Below are 27,826 nucleotides of genomic sequence, written 5' to 3'. Positions count from 1 at the left end.
TTTTGTTTGTTGGTTGTTAGCCTTTTTATGTTAAACAAATATTTGGTTTTTTTATGACTTAATGTTTCATTTATGTACCCACGGTTAGTTATAAAGGTTTAATATAATATCGTTTCCCTTGAATAAACAAATGGAATCCAAATTTAAATAAACTCTATTCCTATTTATTATATTATAAGAGGAAAAAAAATCAAAATTTGACAGCAAATGACGCAATATCATTGGTCGAGACCTTGATTAAACTACGATATTCACTATGGATTTACGAAAAAAATGGCGCTTTGAATGTCGGAGAAACTGTTATCGGAATTTTGAAAGTAAAATTAAAATAGATACAGGTTTTTAAGTGTAATAGTATTGTATTATAAATAAAAAATAAATTATTCATAAACTCTTAGCAGTGCACAATATAGGTGAGTTTTAAATCTCATGAAGTACGTAATTCTAGGTTTGTTTATCTTTATTTCTACTTCGTTTGGAATAGGCTATAGTGTGTTTTTTAGTCTATATGGCAATAGGATCTTTACGAGGTGTCATTGTTTGCGTTGACTTGCCATTACATAAAAAAAATACGGGAAAAACAGATTATATTTAATGGACTTACAGATAATGTTTACTAGATGTTGATGTTATAAATGAAATAAAATAAACTCTGCATATTTATACAGTTAATTTAAAGATGAGTTTTATGAATAACTAAATTCAAAATTTTCTTAATTAGTATATAATTTTAATACTTACAATCAAATTTCTTCTGTGTAATTTTTTAGTAATACTGTGGTTTTGCCTCTGCGGTCCGAATTGTGGTTTTTAATTTCAAAGTACTTTCCTCATTTTAAGATTGGAATGTTGTGATAATATGCTGAGATGGCTTAGCAGTCAGAACACCTGAATCTTAACTGAAAATTCTTGATTCTAATTAGGGCAAACATCACTGAATTTTTATGAGCTATATCGTGTTTATCATCAATAATTATTTTGGGCTCGGAGGTTGAGCAGCGTGGTAAAAAAAGCTCAATGCTTCTTCTTCTTGCAAGAAGATGAAAGCTAAGTCCAGAAGCATTCTTCGGCAGCAGTTTTCTGCTTAATAGAAGACGTCTTAGCTCAGCAGTCGGAGATATATTGTGAGGTGGGGCAAGATTGACTCTCCTTTTCCAATCGATTGAAGCAGTTTTATTAGCTAGTATTGCCTGGACAACAAAATCAATATAAAGATGGTCGAATCAGTCGGAATTTCGATCGGCACGGTCTGAGTATATTGCGGATATACCCCGACGCAATATACAGGCCCTAATTAATTTTATTGCCCCCTGGACACCGACCGTGCATGTGTATATTAGACATCTAGTTACGCATGTATCCGAGAGGATAATATTGTATTCGAAATCTTCCACGTTGGTCTTTGGTATATTTTGCGATATTTGCTCGAGTTTGGTAGTTCGAGTACAATTAAAATTTAAGGATTATAATGTGATTTATATGATTTTGTTTATTTGCCTTCCTTGTTCTTGACACATACACATGGACACAATGAAAACAACAAACCGTAATTTTAGATGACCTGACTGGATGATGATAAACAGACTATGAGATACTTCATTATGTTCAAATCAATCCTTTTGGATTTCTTTTATGAAATAGGTGGCAACGGGCAGGATTCCTTATGGAAAGGAACTGCCACCGCCCAAGCGCATCTACAACACCAGGAAGTTCGAAAAAAACTTAGAAATTCTGAAATTAGGAATTCTGATACGATGTCCGATTGTGAAATTCAGCGGCCGGAATTAATCCAAACATTTTGTGAACATTCCACATCAAAGCCTTCAACATTTTAGAAACAGGGCGCTGTTTAAATTCTTAAGTACGAAAGAAAAAGTTAAAACTCAAACGGACAAAAATAAGCTATTTTTATACATAAAAGACATACAAGATTTAGTGAAATATCCTTCATATATACTATATTCCTTATATTATATAAGGAATATATTACGCATTCTTACATAAATAAACAGATACAAAAAAAAACTTCAAACGTTCATACGTGTGTGGGTAATTTGTTTTTGCCTGCTAAGGTTATTCTTTGTATTGTAATTAACACGAACACGTAATCAATAGAGATGCATGTTGTTGATAAACTGAGAATTCAATTGTTTAATTAAATGTCGAGTAATAATTTTATTTTATTTTTGTACACGTTGTTAACATTCAATATGTTAATAATAAATATAATGTCTCTGTTATACCATATATGGGCAAATGGACCACTTGATGGTAAGTGGTAACCAAGGCTAATAAATATTTTCTCTGCAAGACATATTAACCTTCGTTAGATCAGTGGTGTGATGTAACGAAGGTTAAGGTTATTTCTGACAGCGCAATTGTCTATGAGCGGTGGTACCCATTTATCATCAGGCGGTCCATTTGCTCGTCCACCTAACTATTCCATAAAAAAAGCATTGCCAATAATATACCACCAAACTTGGGAGCAAAAATGATGTCTCCTTTCTTCCTGTAGGTTTACTCACCCATCAAATCAGAACACAACAATACTAAGTAGTACTGTTCGGCGAAATATCTGATGAGTGGCTGGTAACTCGGCTCGTTTTTATAACCAAATTGATAAGCCGTGTTCACACGAGTCTATAAACTGGAAATATAGTAAGGCTTGTATTTATTGGAATGTGATCTCTTAACAAAAAAGGTAATTTAGTGATTGAATCTCGTGAAGAAATGTTTATATCTATATACAAAAGCCGTGGCTTCACCCACTTGGTAATCTATTTGACAAAAATGCTTCAAGAAATCGCACATGGTGAAAAAAATCCTAATGTGTATTTGGATTTTTACTCAATAAAACTAATACTGTGACTGTGAATGGAACAGAGATACGATATAGCAAAGTAAATATTCACATGGATACATACGTTGAAATCAATAATATCGCCGATTTTCTAAACGTCCGGAATATCATGTAAATCTACCAAATAACCGGACTATTTCGTTTACCTGATGTCTGTGGGAAGATAGAACAATTCACAGAAATCCTTATGTTAAATACATCAAACAAAAACACATAGAGGTAAAAACTAAAAACAGACAAACAAATTATGAATGTGACGTAAATTTTGATTATCTCTAAAACAGTTGTCATAAAAAAGGATGCATATGATTGAACATATTTTCGTAAGCAATAAAAAGGTTATGAACAATAAATTACTCATTAAGTCGTAGTTTAAAATCATTGTGATGATTACCGCCTTTGTAATCTGGGCAGAAGGAAGTCCAAAAAATAACTGAATTCATATTATGCATTATGTATATGAATTCAGTTCCTTGTTTGTTCGTTAGTAACTATTTTTGTCATGGTCTCATCATTTCAGAAATTTTTACGTGATTACGATACGTGATGAATAAAAATTCAGTATATGATTTGGTCGTTACAATGCTTTCAAAGTACGACTTCAATGAATAATTTACTGTTCATAACCTTTTTAATTCTTACAAAAATATATTAAAATAAATATAGGCATTTTTTTAATGATAACTTTTGTAAAGATACTGAGAATGAACGTCGCATTCATGATTTGTTTGTCTGTAGTTTTTGACCTCTATGTGTGTTTGTTTGATGTATTTAACATATGAACTAGGTATCTTTAATAAGGATTTCAGTGAATTGTTCTACTTTCCCACGTCGCTAATAGTCCGGCTATTTGGTAGTTTTACATGATTTTCCGGACGTTTAGAAAAATGGCGATATTATTGATTTCAATGTATCTATGTGAATATTTACTTTGCTATATCGAATCACTGCTCCCGCCACGATGTACATTTTTCGTTTTATGACAATATCTCGATTCCGACGCAATTTATGTTAAAAAAAGTGTTTATTTACTTAAGAATTAGTCATATTAAGTCCTTAAATATATACAAATATAAATTAAAAATAATTACTGTATAAATCTTGACCGTGCGGAATGGTGGCAAGAATGCTAGCAGCATACAAAAAAAAGGGAAATAAAAAAAGCATAAAAATACTTATGTAACAATTTATTACTGCACACCATCTCGACATCTGGCAATTCATAAGGTTGCGATTTTGAAGCCATTTTCGGCTAAAAATGATTTCATCCCAATTCTAATTGGTTGTGTGAGGCTCCAAACAAGCAATTACTGGAACCTATTAAAAGAACTGCAACCTACAAACCCTCTGTTGTTGCAGATATTCTTAGGCAGTGGTATTCACTTTCCATCAGTAGAGTTTCCTGTCAGTTTGCCAAAATTTCAATAAAACTAAACTTTCACGCGAAGTGAGAAGTTAGCATACGAGCGCCACAAAGTACTACTCCAATACGAGCAAGTCACTTTGAGCACCATAACCATCAAGATGACTGGACTGTACTGACTTTATTATGTAGCATCGTTAATCGAAAACGTGTTGAAAATAAAATCACTAATGTCATATATCAACGTAAATTAATTCATATAGAAAATATTTTATTATCAATCGATATTTTATGAAAATGATGATAAAAATTTAAAAGACAAAGTGTAAACTTTGTTGTACATTATGTTTCGTTTCGTCAATATGGTCAGAGTCACCATGCTTATTAATAATTACAGAAATAATACTCTTACTGATTGTTAACACCGCAGATACCGGTGAACCAGAGAACAGGAAAACCAATGCCCTAGGAATCAGGTATCGCCAGCCAGATAACCATATTTTGACTAAATAATTATCTTTTTCACTACCTGGTGGTAGGGATGTACAACACCGTTGGGTTAGGTACACCCATAAATCACACCCCCTAAAAGCAACACTTATTGTTATGTTCCGGTTTAGAGGATGAGTAACTACAGGCACCAATGACATAATATCTTAGTTCCCAATATTGGCAGCTCTTTGGTGATGTAGTGAATATTTCTTACATTGCCAATGGTGACCGTGGTGACCACTTACCATCTGATGGCCCATTTCCTCGTCCGTCTACCTAAAAAAAAACGTATTAAAAATTAATTAATTATTAAAAAATCACATTTTTTATTCGAAGAATCTCTTAATCTCCATTTGAGGTACTTAGCTCTAAAACTAGAACAGTTAAGGCGTCGCTTAAGATATTATATAAATTAAAAAATACAATTGCGGAAGTTCTTTCCTATGCGACTTACTTATATATTTACATACACGTAATGTAGTTAAATAAAATAATATAACTTTAATAATGAGTTTATTCAGAAAAAAAAATTAAATGTTTTGCTGTTCGTACTAAATGTACTGTGCTATGGAGCACAGTAACTATATTCTGCTGGCATAATTATACTATGAATGGTCATAATTAATTAGTACCAAACTTGATACGTGATCAACTCAAATTGATATACTTACGACTAAAAATCAGGCCCTTTTCATGCAAAACTATTAGCAAAGCTTTTCTGTAGAATATATATATATATATTAAGTTGGTCCACATTGATAGCTTTACGTTTAACTCCTTGAATCTTGTAAAATTATAATCATTATCATCAACCAATTACGATTGGATTACGATCCACTGCTGGACATAGCCAGGCCAACGTTCCAGATTCTCCGCCTTCCGAAACCAGTCGGGTCCCACCATGTCTTTTTTGGTCATCGGTCCACTTCTCTCGAAAGCACCGACGATAAAAAAAACGTATGCTGTGTTCGCCGATCCGCGGCCTCATCTCCAGAGCTCTTTTGCTCAAACATTCTTCGTTCCTTTGATATACGTGACATATATGTACATTCAAGCTTGTTGGTAACTCCAGTTCCTCTCCAGATCCCCTCACTTATTTTTTCATCTTCAAATAATTAAACAAAGACTGTTTCACAGAATGTGTATGTATGTACTCGTAAGACCAAAAGCGCTCACGCGGACAAATAATTCGATTATAGGGCTCTTTACAGTGGTGAGCACTTACCATAAGGTGGGGAATTAGTCAGTGCATACCCATATCTGGTATTAGTTAGTCAAGCACCGCAGACCGCAAAATGCTAGAGTCACTCAATCAACAAGGTCCCAGAATATTTATTGGTGCCAGAAATATTTTACATCCCAACTGACATCGCAGGACAGCTATATTCTGCTATAATATTTATATGATATACGTATCCGAAGTTGAGTCAAAACCTAAAGGTTAAACAGAAACCATTAATATTTCATATCTTAATTGTTGATCTCTCACATTAACATTAAAAGAAATATTTACATCGCTTAATCTTTAAATAGTACCTTAAAAGTGAACTGTGTGTTCCCGGCTTTATCCATTAATTGTTCAACTATGGAATTTCAGTGAACTTTAATTTTTGTCATAATTGAAAGTAATTTTAATATTTTAATTAAAAATAATTTTATTAATTAATAATTTAAAATAATAGATGTAACACGTTAAATGAAAAATAAAAACGAATTTAAATAAAATGATTGAATAGCTTTAGTCTACCTATGATAAAAAAAAAAAAAAAAAACTATAGGTGTCTTACGCAACATAATATATTTGGTTAAATACGTTTTTACGTGTGGAATATACCGTCAACTACTTATGATGAAATTGTGATAGTAAGAATATACATTAGGAATAAGACCTCGAATTGTTGGAAAATCCGTGAAATGAAGCAAATTCATCGGCTGCTTATTACTGATTGATCAATTATAAAAATTGCAATGTAAAATCACATCTACTATTATGGTTTCAAGGTTTATTTTGCCGCATAAGGCATGAAGGCAACCATGTTTAACCGCAAGACGCTGCGCAAGCGGCAAGACTCAAGTTCAGTGTTAATCGAACGTGCGTCGTGCGCGCGCCAGTCAGCCATTTTTTTAAGAAATTCGCGCGTTTTGTGATTGTGCCATTTTGTTTAATAAAAAATTGTTTATGGAATTCTAGTGGATTGTGTTAAAATAATAAAACGGTAAGATATTTTTTGTTTTATTTTCAAAACAGTGTAATATTATCTTTGTGGTTTTAGTATAGTTTTTCAAAGATTTAACTTCTAGAATGTTCAAGGTGATTACCATAACTTTTGAGAAGTTAATTAATATAATTACTTATAAAATTAGCATTGAGAAATGTAACTGTGCTGAGGTCGAATAGACCTTCATCAGTACTCATCACAGTTCCTTGTAAGCAAAGACATAAAAATAAAACAATTCTTAAATATTATTCTAATTCAAAATTAACTATTAATTAACGATTTTTTTAAGATTAAATGAATTAAAAAAGGCCGATCACTTAGTTATTTCTTTTGAATTAAAATAATACTTTCTTAAAGTTTAAAAAATTAAATTAAATTCTACGTTAATAATTGTTGATAGACGTGAATATAGTCACAATGCAATATATTTTATTTTAAAATAAATTAAATAAATAAAAACTCATATCCGTGTTAAAAAATATTATAAGATATTTATGAATTCGTAGATTAGTCAAGTACATAAGGGACTAATAGTATTTTTAAATTACTACAAAGTAATTAAATAATCATTACATTAATGGCCTAATAGCATCATTTGTTTGGATCGAAAATTTGTGCATCGACACGAAAATTTCCTGTCATCGTCGGACGACTCATTGTGTCCAGTATGATATAAACAATAACACTTACTTTTAGTAATTAGGATAAAACGATGAATAGATATTGGTTGTTTCGTATGACGTATGCCTTTTTGCGTATTTAATTTTTTAATGATTTGACAAAGGTCCAAATATCTTCCACCTTTTATTAAAAAAATATTCTTTGAAACTTTTAGCACGTAAACGGAGAATTATACTATATTAATAAATATAATCTATATCGTAAAGAGAAAGATAAAGTTACATATGAGTTTGGTAGTAATCTTTGAAACGACGTAATCAAAAATGATTTCACTAATATTTGGAATGAAGTTTCAGGTTTGTCATGGCTTATTAATATCCCGTTAAAGTAAAAATGGTTTTCGTGGTGACCAATTTTGCAACAAAAAACGATCGAGTGAATGTGTTCCTTGCGAACGCTGCATTAACGTTAACACGAGTGTGGAATAAAAAACTTAAAAAGACCCGTATGAAAATCCGCGACGATATATTATCTATTTGTTACGGTCAATTATTATAAATTTAAGATTATGTATATATGTATGACTTATAATATGAATAATTGTTATAACAATTTACTAACTTGATTTTAAATCACTTGTTTACAATTTATTTAACAATGTTTATGTAAAATCGTTATCGATCACTTTAATTCCTCGTCTTATATAGTCCTATGTGACATTTATTGCGAATATATTATCAACTCAAGTAGTGAAATGTTATAATTTAAGATTATTATTAGAGAATTGTTTTTCAACATACGGGAATTGTTTAATGGCAGGTAACATTATTTTACATACCTTTAATAACAGGACCTTAAGTAATTTATTTTTTATTTTTTTATTATGCATACATATCTATGCATACATCCAATATCACTACATATTATAGAACGTAATCCTCGCCGCGTCTGTTTGTCTGTACGCAATAAACTCGAGAACTACTGAACAAATTTTCCAACATTATTCACGAATGCACGAAGTGATTCACGAGGGAGATTTAGCTGTATTGACATTAGAGTTTTGTGTATATTGACTGAGGTATGACGATTATTATTGAAGATGCCGGAAAGTCATTCCGTCTGGGAATAGGCTAGTTGACAAAATTTGGAAATTAGTTTAAAACTATAGCTTAGCATCTATTTCACCCCAAAAATATACTATTTTAAGAAAAATAGGTTTTTTATGTTAGTATTTTGAGTTTTTAGAAATGAACTTGAAATTGACCGCGAAAAAGGCCAAGATTGTCATGGCGTCTTGAATGACGTCACACCTCGCGAAACAGCCGTGTTTGTGTATGACAGTCAATTGTGTTTTTTAATAAATAATGAATTCCTCGTATTATAAATACTGTATGGTGCCCCAATGTGAAAGTACAACGATAAAAACGCCAGACAAATTATTCATATACGTACCAAACAATAAATAAATACGAATAAAGTGGTTAAATGGCATGGAGGCAAGATGCTCTTATTTTGTCAACTAATTCCACAATTTATTTCTGTGAAGATCATTTCGATGTAAGTATTAAATACAACTTGATATATCTATTTATAAATGTATAGTAAAAGAAATGAATTTAGCAAATATAATATATCACACATAACCTATAAAATGTTAGGACTAGAATAGGATTTTATGATTTGTTTGAGTTAAAATATTATTTTGTTTTATAAAATGTAATAATTCAAACTCTTTTTACTTTTTTAGTTGCCAAATGATATGACTAATTATACAGAGTATCATATTATGGGTAAAGACACAAGTGCGTATGAAACCAGGTTGTATACCAACGAAGTTCGAATGCCAAGAAGATATATGTTGAAAAAACAAATTTTGTCAATAATCGCAGTGTTTGAAAGATCCAGAACCAAGTAGTACCCCCAGTTTATCTGCCATAATGATAATTGATAGCAACAACGTAGCGTTCCGCGCTTGTTTCGCGAGGTGTGACGTCACGCGACTCTGATTGGTGTTTAATGTCACGTGATTAAATGCCTCATTTTGTCGATTTTATTTTCCAAAAATATAATTAATCTTTTATTATTTTTGTAGAAAAGTTGTTCTTTTATTTACTAATTATCATGATTTATCATTAGAAACTCAAAGCCATCCGATTTATGATTAGTGGAAACAAGCCTATTACTGGCGTGCGCATAAGCCAATAGACTTTTATTATGTATTACGATGCGATACCCGAGCGAAGCCGGGACGGATAGCTAGATTACAAAGCGGTAACGAAAATTTTATTACGTAATAATTAAAAAAATCCCATTAGATAACGTTGGTATTTTATCTAGTGCTTTTTTTTGCTTTAAGAGCTTGATTATATATAATTAAATATAAGATTAATTATAAGAAACTAAGTAATATGCAATTTGTGTTATTTATTTCCTTATATTTAAAAACAAATAATAAACTTGAATTTTAATAAGTACGATTCTAAGAACGAATCTAAATAAAAAAATAAGATTATTTTTTTATTTAGAATCGTTGAGCGTTCGCTTTATTCTCACGAATACTTTTTAATCAAACATAACATTTGTAACCATTACAAAAACCTTGCAACAAAAAAATGCTTGTAATATAATAAATATACATAAGTAATTAATGTAACTTTTATTATTTATACGTCCTTCAAATCACGCCATAATTACTATAAAAATTAGTATCTGTTGAAAAGTTACAATTTTTATTGTAATTTATTACTCAGACTTATCAGATAGTGTTACTACAGGTACAAGCGGCACTAACCTAAGGTAGTACTCTTAGGTTATTGTCAAAATGGCGAAGTTAGGAATGATTAATATTTCCTACAGTCCCAATATCTTAAAGCAGTACTTACCAAGATGATTCAATTGTTAGTACGCTAACCAATTACAAATTTAATAGTAAATTAAATGGTTTCTATCATTAGAACAGACAGACAAAGTTTGTAACATAGATCTATTCAATGGAATAAAGTGCAAAGTCGAGGGTTGCTAGAAAAATATTTACATAACACTAATGCTTATTTACCTTAGCAAGGTACGGCAGTGCGAAGGCCAAGTTCTCCTAACACGGCCGCACGCATACATACATGTAATAAACTATACATAATGGTAATACGAGATGCGATGGAAGGTTGTCTCGGTGCAACCCATTGGTCCTTGGAAGAAAAGAGAAGAAGAAGAATATTTATCGTGTCTACTACCACTACCACTACTATTTTACCATGTGGTCCATACAATTCTATCTTAAAGACAGGACCAGTTTTGCTTTCACATAGTAGACCTGTCTATGATATGTATTTCAGACGCTACTATTGACTTGCTACTTAACACAACAATACTGAGTACTGTTGTTTGGCGGTAGATTATCTTATGAGTGGGTGGTACCTACCCAGACGGGCGTGCACAAAGCCCTACCACCAAGTAAAATTTACGATAAACGTATAAATATTACAGATATAAGTTTTACAATAGAAAAAAGTACGCATACATAAGTAAGCGCGTTGAATTTTTTTTTTTTTGTAGTACGAGTTGACTATAAAGTACATAACTAGAATGTGCTCAACGAGCACTCCTAAAAGTCTCCATGTCACTTCCTAATCGACACCCTACTCGTGAAGTACTGCAGAAAGCCAATGTCTTATCAGTTAGACAACTATTTATATTTAAATGTATCCAAAGATATCATAAAACAATTGCAACCACACCTAAAGTTGTTAAAAGATTGAACTATTTACCACTCCCTAAAACAAAAAGCGTTTTTGCACAAAGACAATATGAATCAATTGCACCCAGATTATACAACAAATTTAATGTTTTACATAATTCGAGCATTCTATCACACTTTAAATTAAAACAAACATTATACAATTGGCTTAGTAACTTAACCTACGAAGATACAGAAAATCTATTATATATAAAGAAATAGATTGTGATTTGGGCAATTATACATTAATACAAAACACACACACATATACACACACACACACACACACGCACACACACACACACACACACACAACACACACGCTACATTACTTTATATACATTAAGATGTAAAGTAAGTTAATTTTGTGACCAAAATGTGTTTAATTTAATTTTTTTTTTTTTCTTCTTTTTCATACTGTATTGTTTATTTTATTATTATATGTATATATATACATAATTTTTTTGTTATTAGTATGATACACTGCTGTCATGTAAGATACAATTTGTAAAACACCTAACATTGTAGACAACTGAATGTATATTATTTTGGGAAGGAACTGACTCCTGAAACACAGTTTCACTAGTTCGGGAGCCAGAGCCACATTGTTTCTTTTGTAAATTTTGGTTGATTAATAAAGTTATTATTATTATTATTATTATTATTATTATAACTTACTATCCGTATTAGTCCATACATATAATAACTTTGACGAGTGAACTTACGTAATAGTAAATGTTTACTTCTCGTTCACAAGTAACTTCGAGTTGTAATTTTTTGAAAACAAATTCGTTCCACGCTCAAATTTTATTGTCAATGCGCATAATAACTTTAAAATTTGTAAATATCAATTAGATTAAATGTTCTTTTTAATATGACGGAGCTCCAATCATACTCGGTTAATTAAGAGTTTTAAAAGCAGATAAAACGTTATCGAAAAATGTGAATCTACTTTATAAAAAAAAATATTAAACTTCAATTATAAATGTTTGAGGCATATTTCTGCTGAAACTAAACCAGTTTCCTTCAACTATTTAGCTGTAATTGAGCATTTTGGTATCAATCAAAATGATTTTTTTTATAATGGTCACATTAGCCCGTAGAGATCGCCGCTGTAACAAATACTACAATTCCTTACAATACCTATGCGCCAACTTTGGAAACTAAATATGATGCCCTTAGTGTCTAAAATTACACTGGCTCACAAACCCATCAAATCGACACACCATAACCATGAGTATTGTTGTTTGGCGGTAGAATATGGAAGGAGTGGGTGGTAATTACTGAAATTTGTTTGCACAAAACCCTAACAGGTTATTAAAATTCGGTGCACGATTTATTTTTGTCAATCATGAAATATTTTGAAATTAGTCGCTATAAAAAAACTTGTCTCTACAAATCTATCAAATTAACTTAGTACATATTTTTATCTATTATAAATTTATCGGATTGCAATCTTAAATTAAAAATAAATACACAATCACACATAGCTTAGAATAATATAAATGTAGTTCTTTGAATAAACGATTTTAATTTCGGATTTTAATTGATGATCTTGGAGTTAAGATCCCCATCTTCTATTCACTGATCCGTCTCGTCATTAACAAGATTCTGAATTCACCTTTGTCCGTAGTAATAACATGCAATTAATAATATCATCGAGTGATAAAATTTATACTAACTCGCCATAACTTAGATGACCTTACAATTATTTCCCACTGTTACAAATTGAATAAAAAATAACTTAGTATTTTTTTTAAGCGTGTTATATTTTTTTTGTTTTCAAACGCTATAAATTAACCAATGCTTGATTAGTGTTAAACTATTCAATGCATAAAATAAATTGAACATTACATTCAAATTGTTTTGATTATACATATTATAAATAACGCATCATTTTATAACAGCGTTTGATTTGCCACTATATTTTAAATTTATAGTCTGTTCCAACAAGACAGTAGTATTCTTGTTGGAACAGACTATTGGATACTGGTAAAAAAACCACATTCGACATCAAATTGACGCAATATCATTGATCGAGAACTTGATTCATCCGTGATATACATTATGGATTTGCCATCACTTGGCGTTTTGAATTTCGACGAAACTGTTATCGTAAATTTGGAAGTAAAATTAAAGTGGATATAAGTACTTAAGTGCAATAGTGTTGTATTATAAATAATGATATATTAATCAAGATCCTAGCTGAACTATTTCTACGATTGGAATAAACTAACGCAAACCGAACATTATATTCAATTTAATCTTATAAATATTCTATTATTCAATTAAAGAGCCTACTTGAATATTTTTTTAATTTAATTTTGTTATTAAACTCAGTGAGTAATGTAATTTGCGTTATAAATATAATTTTTCATCTGATTCTGTTAAAAAGGAACATATGGAACTAAAAAATCTGTCTTTGCCGTCGCTTGCATTTTATTTCACAATAATAAGAATTGTGTTAGGCCAGTATACTTACAAAAGTATCTAATCAGTTTCTTCTTACCTGCCAATTCAAGGTTAACCAAAAATTCAAACCGGATAAAACCGGTTATAGCAAGAAGTGCGGGATCTGCAATTTAATCCTTAGTCTACCCTCACGAGTGGAATATTTTCAACGAATTAAAATTTATTTCTACCACAATTAATAAAAAATAATAATAAAATGTGATTCAATATTATAAGATATCGGCGTTATGTTTGATATCTTCACATGCATATTCAAAACCAAGATAAAATTAAATTAAAGTCTTGATTCAGTAAATAAGTACATTAACTTCGCGCATAACAGACAAATGTTCAAAATTTAAAGCGATTACTTATTTTATAATATTTTGCTCGAAACTCGCGACATTTTCTTGTATAAGTTTTATGTATATTTGTTTAGTAACATTTTCAGTTGGCACTTAAGAGGACTACAAGAGCTAAGTGCCCTTGAGAATCGCACGCACACACTTACAAAATCGACAAAAACGGCAAGCCCGTGTACTAAGGGTTAAGCGAGGTAACGAGATTACGCCCAAATATTCTAATAGATGGCGCCAAACCGAGCGACGTAAGATCAATCATAAATCTCATAAAAAATAGATAGGACAACAGAATTATTTTTATTTCTTTCGATGTTAGTTAACAAATGATTATGAAATAAAACTGATTCAATTAAACTTACAATATTTTTATTTATATTTTGTATACAATAAAATAGACAGTTAGTTTTAACCTTTTTTTTCTATTATTTATATTATTATACCACAATTAGTTCTTATACTAAATATTGAAACATACCAATTTTTAACATTTTATAAAAGTTTAATGATCTATTTATATAATAAAATCGTAAGTGTTCGAAATCTGTAGTGTAGTGACCGTGGGGTAACATATAGCGTAGTATTTGTTCGTTTTATTAATATTGGTTCATAAAGAAAAAATATATATTAAATTAAAAAAAAAAAAAACTAAATATTTACTAAAAAAAAAGTTGTCAATTCGGTTTGGTTGAATCATTGAATGAAAGGTTAATCATAAATCTCATAAAAATAGATAGGATATTAGAATTATTTGTATTGCTTTTGACTGTTATTCGAAAATGATTAAAAAATAAAACTGATTTAATTAAACTTAAAATATTTTTATTTATATTTAGTACTACAAAAAAAAAACATTTAGTGTTAATTTTTTTTTAAAAATTTTTATTTAATTTCACTTGTATGTATTAATGTTATTACATATGTCCTGGAATCTTGGAATAAATATTACACCCACTTTCAGCTAAAAGTTGGCACACATATTTAATCTCGATGACAATGCACGATTCATGAATTGCTGCTATATTCAATCCAATATGGCGGACGTTACAAAAAAATTTAAATTTATGAATTACGTACAAATGACACTTCTAAATATTCTAGTTCTCTGGTTCACAACAATTAAATTTTTTTTGTTACGACTTTACTTTTTTTTATTATTATTAAAATTAGTTCATACATAACTTTAATTCTTATTATAAACAATCGATAAAATTAAACTCTTACGCAATATAAATAGCTTCCGTGTTATAGTTTTCGACTTTCTTTATTCTGTAAAAAATAAATATATGTTAGTAATTACATTTTTATTAATTATAAAATTATGTCTTTAAAAAATATGTATCTTAATATGTCATAGTAGTTATAATGAAAACAAAATGCTTCGAGTTCATGGGGATCGAATGTAGTCACTTGATCCCCATGAAAGTCAATTGATGTTTTCCTTCCTTTGACCAAATACTCTACCGTAATTATTAAGAATTGCTCGAAAAATCTGATTATATGCGAACTGATTGCACATTTTTCTAATAGATGTTTTCAATATTCAAAATTTATAAAAAAAAAAATATGTTTACTAATTAAATACTCTTACCTTTTAATATCGTTCATATGTATGTTCGGCGCTTGATTTATATAAACGTTTTTTAGTTTTCCTCACGCGTTTCACTTTATTTCCCATATTTACACAATTAAAATTTATAACAAAAAATATTATTAAAAATCAAATGCCTAATTACTACTACACTATTTTAACTTAATATATTTATTTACAAGATAGAATAAAATTTATTATAAGAAAACATGAAACAATGAATTTACAATTAAAATTACAAAAAAATATCTCGTAACGTAATGAATGATGCGGCGAAAAGATCGACACGTCTGTATAGCATCAGGCCTCGGCCGGCATTGTCTGTACACGGCGTTTACGCACACATGCGTACACATTTTGTTCGAAAATAAGAATATCGGATTTAAAAAAAATCTATTGATTTTACTAAAAAAGTGAAACCGAGGTTAAATAGTATATTGCTTGTAGAATAATCTGACAAAAAACCAGAATTGTGGAACGTATATAAGTATAGTTATTATTGATTAAAAGATCTTTTTAGAGGTAACTTTGTGATTTTTTTCTATCGTACCAAATTAATTACATCATGTTTTCAAAATAACAAATACTTAGCATGTATCCTGAAGATTATCATATATTTTTTTCATTTGGTTTACTGCATTGGATCATATACTTTTTTGCATTATAAAACTTGCATTTAGCTCATGTAGTCCCCTTAAACCAAACGTTTTATTTTTATATATAGATTAATATTTCTTCCCATAATTTATTATTTGAACGGTTTATAAACACTTGTTTGTTACGTTAGCACTGAGTCAACAACATTTTCGCTCGGTCGGTTCGCTTTTGATTTTTTTTCGATGCCGAAATCAGAAGGTTGGTAACATTGCAAAACGAACCGGTCTATATATTGTATAACACACCGTACCGCGAGCGTTCAAACTAAACTTAGTGTTGTTTTAAAAACCATTTCATTATTTTAAAGTTAGATCTACAGAAAAATTAAAATATTTATGAAAAGTATAATTATTGAATAAATATTATTAATTCGATTAGGCTCTTATAAGTACTGTTGTATCGTCATGATACAGTGTTGAATTAATGTAAATTTGCCACCGTTTCGGAAAGTAGATTCTAACGAGAAGAACCGGCATGAAACTCAATTTAATTACATAGTATGTCAGTAAAGTACAATTATTATTTTATATATTGTGTCTAGAAATCAACAAATACTAAGTCTATGCTTTTTTATCTTTAATATATAATCTATTTATCAATGTTTGTTTGACATGAGCTTTAATTTTGATAGGACAAGTTAATCTTAACTGTTTCGTCAGAATCTTATTATTGAAATACGAAAACCGCCTACCGAGCCCCAGCTAGGATGTATTAACTTTGCAAAATCGGAATCTAATTGTCATTGGTTTAACTTCTACCTTCTACCTCTTCGTATCGTATCTATACAATTATTGTCACCGTTTCTTTCAAAGATACCAACATATATACAAACAATTTATGATTATATAAAACTAAACTAATTGATTCCGTGACGTTACTAATAGATACGACCATTCTCCCTGACAGAAATCTTTTTAAAAAACAGCGGCCATGCTATTTATTTATTTCACGTGAGGATTCACAGATTGACTTAATCTAGACGAGATATAACTAATGCAATAGTTGAAGTTAATAAATACAATTTGGAGGACAGATAACGGATAACTCATCATTTATGACCCTTAATTGCGTTTTATTATTTTTTAACAATAAACTTACTAAATCAAATTTAAAATAAAAATCAAGATTCAATCGTAATGTCTCAAATCACAAATATGATTATAAAAAAGTCAATTGCCAGAAAAAGATTAATTCATCGTAACTTAACATCGTTAAATAGGGTAAAAATGAGTAGTACTCATACAACACAGTAGTTCCTGAGATAAGCACCTCCCTACAGAGAGCATGTCCCTTTACATAGAAAATATATAAAACTCATTAACACTGTAGCTTATGTCTGACCTATTTATAACATGGCTTTATTTTGTTGTCCTTGGAATAGGTTCCTAAAGAATTTGGCCCTAAAAAGTATTAACAGTGATGACCAGCAAAGTAGCATACTACATTTTTTCAAATCAAATCAATTTTATTTTAGTAAACTTCACAAAGAAGCGATTTTGAATCGTCAATATTAAAATACTACCACTGTTTCGGAAAGCACCCTCCAGCGAGAAGAAACGGTAAGACACTCGCATAGTTGCTCTTTTCAAATAAACAGATTTACAATGCTGATTTTTTACAATAATTAGTGTCCTGTGATGGAACCCGAGCCTTAATCCAGGCGTGTTTCTCTAAAAAGTACTCTTTTAATTAATAATAAGACTTATTTATTAATTTAGTCTTAATAAACTTTTTAAATTTCGTAAATGGTAAATTGGTTACATTTCCCGGTATCTTATATATATATATTTTTTATGTGTTCATTCAAAATTAGTTAAGTGTCTATTTAGATCAGTGATCTATATGTAAGTAGTCTTGTTATTAAAATCCCGCAAAAACACGATTATTTATGACGGCCATAAAATTACCGTCACCGGTCGTTATAAAATAGTTCGTAATGTGATTGTAATAAGGTATATTATTAAATGACAAGCATAATTAAAAGGGGAATTCCGTAATAAGGCTTTCGTTGTTTTATTCCGCTACGTCAAATGACGCTGTATTTCAACGTCATTTGTCTTTTTTTTAATAGATAACGGAGGCATCGTTTTCGTCCGGAATTATTTATTTTAATTTTGTATATTGATTTTTTATGGGACTAATTTTAGTTGTCCTATTTAGTCAGTTCGTATAAATATATTATATAAAAAATATATCTAAATAATTGGAAGGGTGATTTTATTTTAATTTGATTCTCACAACAAGGTTTTTTATTAGAATTATATTCTTTCTTGCAAAAGTGTTAAAAGGGTTGTCTTTTAAATTTTAATCGCACTCGTAAATTCAATTTAATTTTATTTATATGGCAAGAATATTATAAATATAAAAAAAAAAAAACAAATAACTGTATGCATTTTATGTACAATCTGCGATTTATTCAAATGCGACCATTTAAATCCTACAGTTATTCAATTCATAGATACAAATATTTATTATTTAAAAAAAGAACATTAATAGATATAGAAGTTTTTTTAAAAAGTTAATCCAAATGAGTTTATATTTTTATGCCGAATCTTTAAGAATTCACAATCATAATTGGTAGTAGCTTCACGTAGAACTGTCAAGATCTGTAAATAAAGTGTTGGGGAAGTGTTTGTAAAAGCCTACGTAAATTACATATTTTATTAATTTAAATATAAATGGAAAAATGCTCCTTAGTCTGTGTCAAAGCCTGCGAATATAATTGAATATCAAACATATAGTACGAATAGCATTTCATTTCCAGTTGTGACAAGCTCATGATATACAAGTAAATCAACATATATAGGTATTTTTTTCGTTAACCTGAAAACATGCAATTAGGCGTATACTCCACATGAAGGGGAGGTATTGTGTGTGTGGGACTCACCGGTGCTGATTGCACTGGAATTCCCACCGTAAACCAGTATCCACTTCATCTCTTCAGGGCACGTCACAGGATCGCTTGTGCATGCTACCGTGAGATTATTAAAAAAAAACACCCCAATTACAGCCTTACTTATTAACGTTGTTTAGCGGTGAGTGGTAAACATCGATTTATCTCTGTCTATCATCGATAAATTGACATTCGAAAGAGAAAGACAATGTTTAAATATCACCCCCTAAACAACATTGACTCAAAGATCCTAAAATGTATGTATATTCACAAAACAATAAATATATTTAAGAACAGTATAGATTATTCACACACAATATTTTTTTTTATCAACGTCCGTAAGCGAATGACGCTCGTGCTTTGTCAGGTAACTAACTCAGTGTGAGTAAGATGACAATGAGATGGCTGGCAGAATTTCGTTGAAATTAGACACATGTAGGTTTCCTCACGATTTCCTTCACCGCCGAGCACGAGATGAATTATAAAGACAAATTAAGCACATGAAAATTCAGTGGTGCTTGCCTGGGTTTGAACTCATAATCATCGGATAAGATGCACGTGTTCAAACCACTGGGCCATCTCGGTTCAAAAAAATAAACAAATTACATTATATTTGTTCATGCACATGGATAATTTGCCGTGGCGGCGAGCGCCTTCGTGAGTAAACAGATCTATACAATACAATTGAGCGAACTGTGTAAATGGATAATGCAAATTTTTGCCGTATTGGACTCTTAAGTAAATCCATAACAGAGCGATTTTCAAGGCAATTTTTGTCTCGCAAGTCGCACACTCCGTGGAATCTGCTTTCGACAGCGGTTTTTCCGAACCGAATTTCTTAAAGGCTCGCATCGTACCTTCAAGCCCTACGGTGTTGCAGATAGGCGATGGTAGTTGCTTTCCATCAGATGAGCCCCCAGCTTGTTTTTCATCTATAGCATAAAAAAAAAAAAAAACTTTATATATACGTATTTGCTATACGCGTGTGTCATAAAAATAAAGCAAATATATGTAACTGTACTAGCTGCTGGTCCCGGCTTCGTGCAGGTGAAATTTATCAGGAGTTCAGTTACATACACACGTAAAGAAGATATTTATATATAAATAAATAAATAAATATATATATAGACAGTAGTGTTTGGACTATTGGCGTAAACACGCGAACATTACTACGCCACGTGCCGCTGTGTTTCTTTATTATTCAAATAACACAAAAGCTACCATATCAACATACGTACATGTATAATTATATATGTGTACAAAACCAGTTTTAAATTTATTTTCGGTTCGCAAGAATAATGAGATTGTTGTAATAATTATGAATGACTTAGCATTCGTTGTGTAATACCGCAAACGTGAATCTCGTTCGTATGTGTATCTTATATATTTGGTACAAGTATTTGCCTGCGTCTTGGACTATGTTGATTTTCAGTCATGATATATTATAAATAATTGTATTTAATTGGCATATCTTTGAGTTTTAACGGTTCGAAAAGAGTAACTAATGAGTATTTAACGCTTGAGCAATAATTTTAAAAGAAATATGATGTTAATATTTCAAAAGATTGTTTAACATTTTGTCACCGGTTATTGCGAATGTAACCCCAGGAAACACGTCAGATTCTGACTCCAATAGGTTGTAAGCGTTTCGTAATGACCCACTGAGTAAGTAGATTTTAAGTATTCGATAAACGAAAATATATTACAAATTATCGACGTAAAATTTTATATGTTAATAATAGGCGGACGAGTAAATGGGTCGCCTGATCGTAGGTAGTCATCACTGCTCATAGAAATTTAAATAATTTCTAACGTAACCATCATCAACCTTGAGAATACATACATAGATGTTACATTTTTTCTACTGACTAGTTGATCTGGGTTCACCCGCTTTACGCGCTCTGCAACGTAGAACGTAGCATTAAATAGCTTAACCATTCTCAAAAATTGGGCTGTATTTTTTTAATCCTACGACTAGATCCAGACGTAAAGTACTGAGCCAAATTTGATAAAATTTGGTACCAAGCAAGCTTGATGGATACGGACTTTTCAAACCCCTTAAATGCCATCGAAGCCGCGGACGACATATGTAGTATTTATATATTTTTTTTATGTTAGTAAGACTAAACATTTCTTTATAAAATCATTTATTTCCGTTCTTTGCTACATTTGCTAAGACTGCTTAGTTGAGAAAGCTTTTAGCTTAAGCCTGCCTTTTATACAGAATTGTACAATTTTGTATTGTGCGATGAATATTAGATAAATAAAATGTTATATAAATTAATGTTAGTTTTTATGCGGTGAATGCAAATAGCACATTTTGTTGTAGAATTAACAGCATGTAAATGTTCCAAATCTGGGCCTCCTCTCCTTATCCAGGAGGAAGGTATACTGCTTATTTTTGATTACGCTTACTCCAATGCGTGTTGGTGTCACGTGGCAGAATTTCATCCGTCACAAGTAGGTTTCCTCAATGTTTTCTTAATTATTAATCAAAAATTAAGTACACGAAAATTCAGTGGTGCTTGTCCCGGACAAATCAGAACAATCGGTTAAGATTCACATATTCTACCAATATTAAAAAAATCCAAACATACGAAAATTTGCGTGCATGCTAAGTTCAATGAATGACGTTCTTTTTCTTGGTAGCTATTGACAAGGCTACCAAAAAAAGAAAGTCCTTGACAAACAGAAGTTTTATCCTCGTCCGTTACTGATCTGTTTTGCCTTAGCATAATTGCATTAAAATTTCAATACCATCTCGAGAATCTGATGTCTCGAGAAAATGATTATATCAAAATCAACCTTAAACTGTAATAAGTAGGAGTATATACATCTAATGCTTAAAAATCTCATCTTTGTATTCACCAAACCGTATTAGAGTACCGGAACAAGCCTTAAACCCCTCAAGTGGGGGAAAAGGCCTCACATTTGCAGACTTTCCTTATAATTCGTTATAATTCTACTTTTAAATTTCTTTAAAATCATGTCCAAAAAATAATATTAATCATTTTATAAAGTCGGATGTAAAGGCTAGTTGTGAATGTATACTTCAACGACGTTTTAGTTTCTCAACGTTTCTCAACCACACAGGAAAATAAATTGGCACAGTAACGAAATTACAAACATGTAATTCATTACATCATACAACTACACATTAACAGATAATCGTAAGGTCCGTTTGTTTTTTGTTTAGTCAGATGTACTAGTTCAGAAAGATTGTAAACTGTGGAATATTGACAAATGACGTATATTGTATTTAATAGAACATTCCTATTAGAATTAAATTAAAAAACATACTTTTTTCTCATATGATCATCAGCCCGGTGAAGCGATGTAGGTTACGTCGAACTCCAACAAACTAAAACTCCCAAGTTGTCCTTAAAACCCCCACTTATCCCTCTCGTTGGTATACGGCGCCGCCACAGCCACGAGAACGCTATCACACATCCGCGACTCATTCTAACACTCCATTATGACAAAGTAAGCCTTCTATGATAGGTACTTCCCTTGCAGTTAGGTAAGGGTGTTATGAAATGCTTCCGGAAATTAGTCGTAGTAGGAGCAAACTCGAAACTCACCGTGGAACATGTTCGTGGAAATTTATGAAATTGTATGTCGTCATTACAAACCCGTGTCATCGTAAGTTCACAATTCACGAATGAGATACGAAGTACAAAATAGAACAACAGGTCTATTAATAAATTTATAAATATTTTATTTTGAGGCGGATGTGCGTCTGTAGTCCTCCGAAATGCGCGTATCAATGCAGTTACGGTCTTTATGTTGACCGTCGGAGAATTTTCTATAGTGTGCTAACATAAATTGATCATAAAATTCTGTACTTATAACATATTATTGTAATTGAAGGAAAAGAGTAATTACTGAGTTTCTGACGGTTTATATTTGATGAAATACCTTAACCTAACGATCCAAAAATGTTTTTGTTTGGCCACACGATTAAAGACAACTATTGGATCGCCTGCGAAACTTCGCGTTTATTCAATATATTTTGTAGGTACAGATTTTGTTTTGGTTTTATTTAATTGTAAACTGATGAAACCTTTTTTAAATGAAATTTTTAATTTTAAATACATTAGTACTCTAACTTCTCTATAACTGGCCAGTAACCATTTCCGCACATTAAAATATTTGTTTTTGTTAAATTGCAATCAAGAATCCTCTTTATTTTTCTGCACATCTAATGTTGGAGCTGGAACTCTTCAAAATGTAGTGCAAATATCGTCTCATAATCACTGGGACAAAAATCGGCTTACACTATTCATATTTAGAGAATATTTTGATTTGATTAATGGATAAAATCCATATCAAATAAAATCATAAAATTAAAATAAAGAACGGTGATATAAAAGTTTAAAAAGGACATGCATGTGTGTGTTAGCGTTTCAATTCAAATCATATAATTATGATGGAAATCGTATGTGCTCATACGCTATTAATCAGAGTGCAACAGCAATTTATTATGTAACGAAATTAAGATGTAAGATAAAATGCGTGCTCTCGAGTGGATAGATACCATCCATGTACTAATTATAATGTTGTGTATTGTATTCCGGTACGAAGCATGTGTTTATCATAATGTCAATTATAATCGTTTAAAGTAATAGTCATTAGAGAACTTACTACCGGTGTTCAAAAATGTAAAAAATGTTATTATGTCAAAGAAGGAGGTTATTTTCTTATTTTTTTTATCTCAGAACTTTGTTTTTCGTTTGTCTGCTCACATTTAAATTTAAAGAATAAATATTAACTACAAGGATGAAAAAAGGGATGATTTTTTATGCACCCCATTTTTTTTTTATTTGAATTTATTTTTATATAATTATAGTAATATGATACACGTACATATGCTGATATTGTTGAACAAGTGGTTTGAACACTTGTATCTAAACCGTAGGTTGAAGATTTGAACCTGCCCGGGCAAGCATTATGTTCGACGGTGAAGGATATCTGATTGTGTCGGATGAAAATATCCCACATCCACGCCTTCACCTTAAAAGGAGAAAAGACCTCGAGTAGGACATTAACAGTCAGTACTACTATAATTATACGTCGTTGTAAATTATTTAAATATACCGACGTATCCGTTACGTACAACATTAACTTAAATACAATTAATAATATTTAATCCCCAATTTACTCTCATCCAATCTGTTGTTCCGCGCTGACTTATATTTATTAGTATTGCATTTATCTCTATTTCCTTATTTCTGTCAACATTACAAGATAATAAAATAAAATAAGTCGTAGTAAATAAATGACACAGTGAGCCTGTGTTATTTATTTCATGACGAAATATAACAACAAAATATTTGGTATGGCTTGTGCAAGTTCGACTAAGTACTATACAATACTTTATTCTACCGCAAAAAAGCAATACTTAGTATTATTGTGTTCCGGTTTAAAATATGAGTGAGCCAGTGTAACTACAGGCACAACGGACATTAAATCTTAGTTCACAAGGTTGGTGGTATATTGGTTATATGAGGAATGATTATTATTTCGTACAGTACCAACGTCTATGGGCAGTGGTGATCACCTACTACCAGATGGTCCATTTGCCAGTGCGCTTTTATATTGTTTTGATAATTACACTTTGTTTTTTATTAGTAACATAAATTATCCTTTATATTTAAATAATATATTAGTTTAACATAAGCACAGGATGTTTTCTCTAGAAACTAGATAGCGGATAACTAATGGAAAATTAAAATAACTAAGAAATGTTTCAACTTCCGGCATAACCTTGCGCAAACCTTGCGCATTCCTAATGAGTATACATATATATAATAAAACGATAAAGGTACTATGTTGGTACGTTGAAAAAAAAATAACTAGAGATCACTTATATTGCAATTGTTATTTGTAAATAAATAAATATGATTAATTGTTTGAAAAACGATACTAAAGTTGTATTGATTCTTAAGCAAGAAGTGTGCTGTTCGTTGTTTTCGTTTAGCAAGGTCACATAGTTATATTTATTTCATTATTGTAGTAATTTGGAAGAGCTATGCTTTTTTATCATATTGGTTGGTAGACAAATGGTCTGCCTGATGGTAAGTAGCACCGCTCATAGACATTGTTGCCGTTGGAAATATTAACCATACCTTATATCGCCAATGCGCCACCAACCTTGAGAACTAAGATGTTATGTCCCTTCTGCCTGTAATCTGGCTTACCGGACGCAACAATTACTAAGTATAGCTGTTCTGTTTGGTAGTAGAATGTCTATGCAATTCCTACCACCAAGCAAACTGAAGATTAAAAGAAAGATTAAGGGTTAGAACTCGGAACTCGAAGTGATACTAAATTTTCTACTGTTCAAATGAAATTCATTTCAGCAATGAAGGAACGTGAGGATATAGCGTGACGGATTGACCTCTTAAAAGACCTTCACCAAGTAGTTGGATAATGTTGGATGATGTTGGATTATTTTAGAAACATTAGGTCAGCCATCTTTGTTTCGTGGTGTCATGTGATATAAGACTATGTGAAAGACATGAGTAAGACATATGTGAAAATGTTTTCTCTATTATATCTATATTTCTGGGGTGAAGATAAACAAAAATAGTATGTGTACAATGCTTAAACGTGTATATAGTAAAGGGCACATAGCTACCAAAAATATAATTTATTTATATGGTCGTTGCCTTATCTCATTAACTCATTGTTTTAAATTTTCAATGTCTTTTCTTTGAAGATTTCAAACGCTGATAGTGACTGAATGATTAATTGATATTAATCAAAGAAAAAGATTTTCTAAAAAACTGGTAGGTACACACTTCTTGTGATCGAAGAGCTGGCGTAGGGCAAAGACAAAGCCGTTCAGATAGGTCAGCGTTCTGGGTTTAATGCCACTAGAAAATCTTTTAGACGGCGTGTTTTTTTATAATTTGTCTATCACCTCCGTTTAGAGTTATTTTATCTTTACTGAAAATAATTTTGTGTATACGTAATACAGCTATTACATAAAACCTCTAACAAATGATTCAACCTTCAAAATATTTCGTAATTATATTTTATTTTTTGTGAAAATAATACCTACTTATACAATATAAATCTTCAATTGCCATTAGGAAACAAATTAACGTAAACGAGGTCTAATGACTTTTTTGTTGTTTTATCTTTAACGTCATGTTTTTAATGTTTGATAGGTATAAATAAAAAATGTTTAGCTAGAATATCTGCTACAAATAGGTGTGTTATATTGACGTTTAGGTTTCTAGTCATATGTAATGTATACATAAAGTTTAAATTTAAAATGTAACAATGAGTTTATTTGTCGTAGCGATAAAATATTTTGGTAAATGTGAATAGGCAGACAATTATCAGAAAATTATCTTGCTAATTGTTAATAATCACTGTTAAGCATTGACACTAGCATTATAAGAAGTATACACCAATTCTTACACCGTCACAATGATACTGCCTCATTAATAATAAGGTGTATGAATAGGGGTTACCCTAAAACCTAAAGGCAGTTATTCGAAGTCAGTATTACAATGTAATATAATAGTCAGAATTACCAGAAAGCGTTGAATGGCTACCACCTACGGCAATACACTAAGCCGTACCGCCGGTAGAAGGTAAAACGTTTCCTATAAAAACAAAACTTTAACGTAAACCAATTATCAGAAACATTTACAATTAAAGTAACATTTATCTTTATAATTAGATAAAGGAATCCAATCCAATTTTCTCATACAAAAAAAATGGCGATATTAAAATTCCACTCAGAAAATACAACTGAAGTATATTACGATTAGTTATTTATTTACTTTGGAAATAAGTAATGTTACAAATTAATCTTCATGCTCCATAGCGTATCGGTTCGGCATCAAAACGTCTAATCCTGTTGATTTGTCAATGTTTATATTCAGAGGATCCTTAATTTCTCGGGTCCTATCTTTGGCGTTTGTTTATTCGTTTTAGTCGGATAATATTGAGGTATCTTTGTTTGTTCAAATGACGTATTTTGTACTGCTTAACAAGTTTTCTGTGTTTATGTCAGAACATCACTGATCCTTTTTCTTTTTTCTCTCTTTTTTATCTTCTTTATCACCCATCTCGTAAAAACTAATTTATATCATGCTAGTTGTAAAAACATCTGTGTACATATTAACAAAATGCAATCTTAGAAGCAACATACCTAAACTTTGAACTTATCAAGGTTAAACGAAGATGTCATTTTAAGGTAAATACGAGGCGAATTTGGCACATAAGGTAAAGTAGAGATTTTTACTCTGACTTTGCTTATAATAGCCAAAGTTAAACTCAAGATCTTTATCTATACTAATATTATAAATGTGAAAGTAACTCTGTCTGTTAAGCTTAAAGCGCTGAAACGATTTAAATAAAAATTGGCATGGAGCTAGTATGATTTTCGGCAGCAATTCACCTTTTGAGGGTGTCAAATGGGGGTGACGGTTTATGTATACAGATGATATACAGATGATATACAGATGATATATACATTTCTCGCGGGTAAAGCTGCAAGTTCAGCTAATTATTTCTAGTAACCTACTATATTATACTTAATGGTAGAGTTTTGTGCAAGCGCGCCTGG

At 30.9% G+C, this 27,826-nt stretch overlaps 1 protein-coding gene across 1 annotated transcript in view; it reads left to right on the top strand.

Moving 5' to 3' along the window:
- The first annotated feature begins 6,806 nt into the window (after positions 1–6,806).
- Positions 6,807–27,826, top strand: part of LOC125073019 (ABC transporter G family member 23) — an 82,526-nt gene continuing 61,506 nt past the window's right edge. The window contains exon 1 of the mRNA XM_047683685.1: positions 6,807–6,931. The gene's annotated coding sequence lies outside the window, so the exon portion shown is untranslated. The remainder of the gene's footprint in view (positions 6,932–27,826) is intronic.

Source organism: Vanessa atalanta, chromosome 23 (genome assembly GCF_905147765.1).
Source record: "Vanessa atalanta chromosome 23, ilVanAtal1.2, whole genome shotgun sequence".
NCBI classification, from domain to species: domain Eukaryota; kingdom Metazoa; phylum Arthropoda; class Insecta; order Lepidoptera; family Nymphalidae; genus Vanessa; species Vanessa atalanta.
The sequence above is the reverse complement of the archived record's forward strand: the minus strand, read 5'-3'. Positions and strand labels throughout refer to the sequence as shown.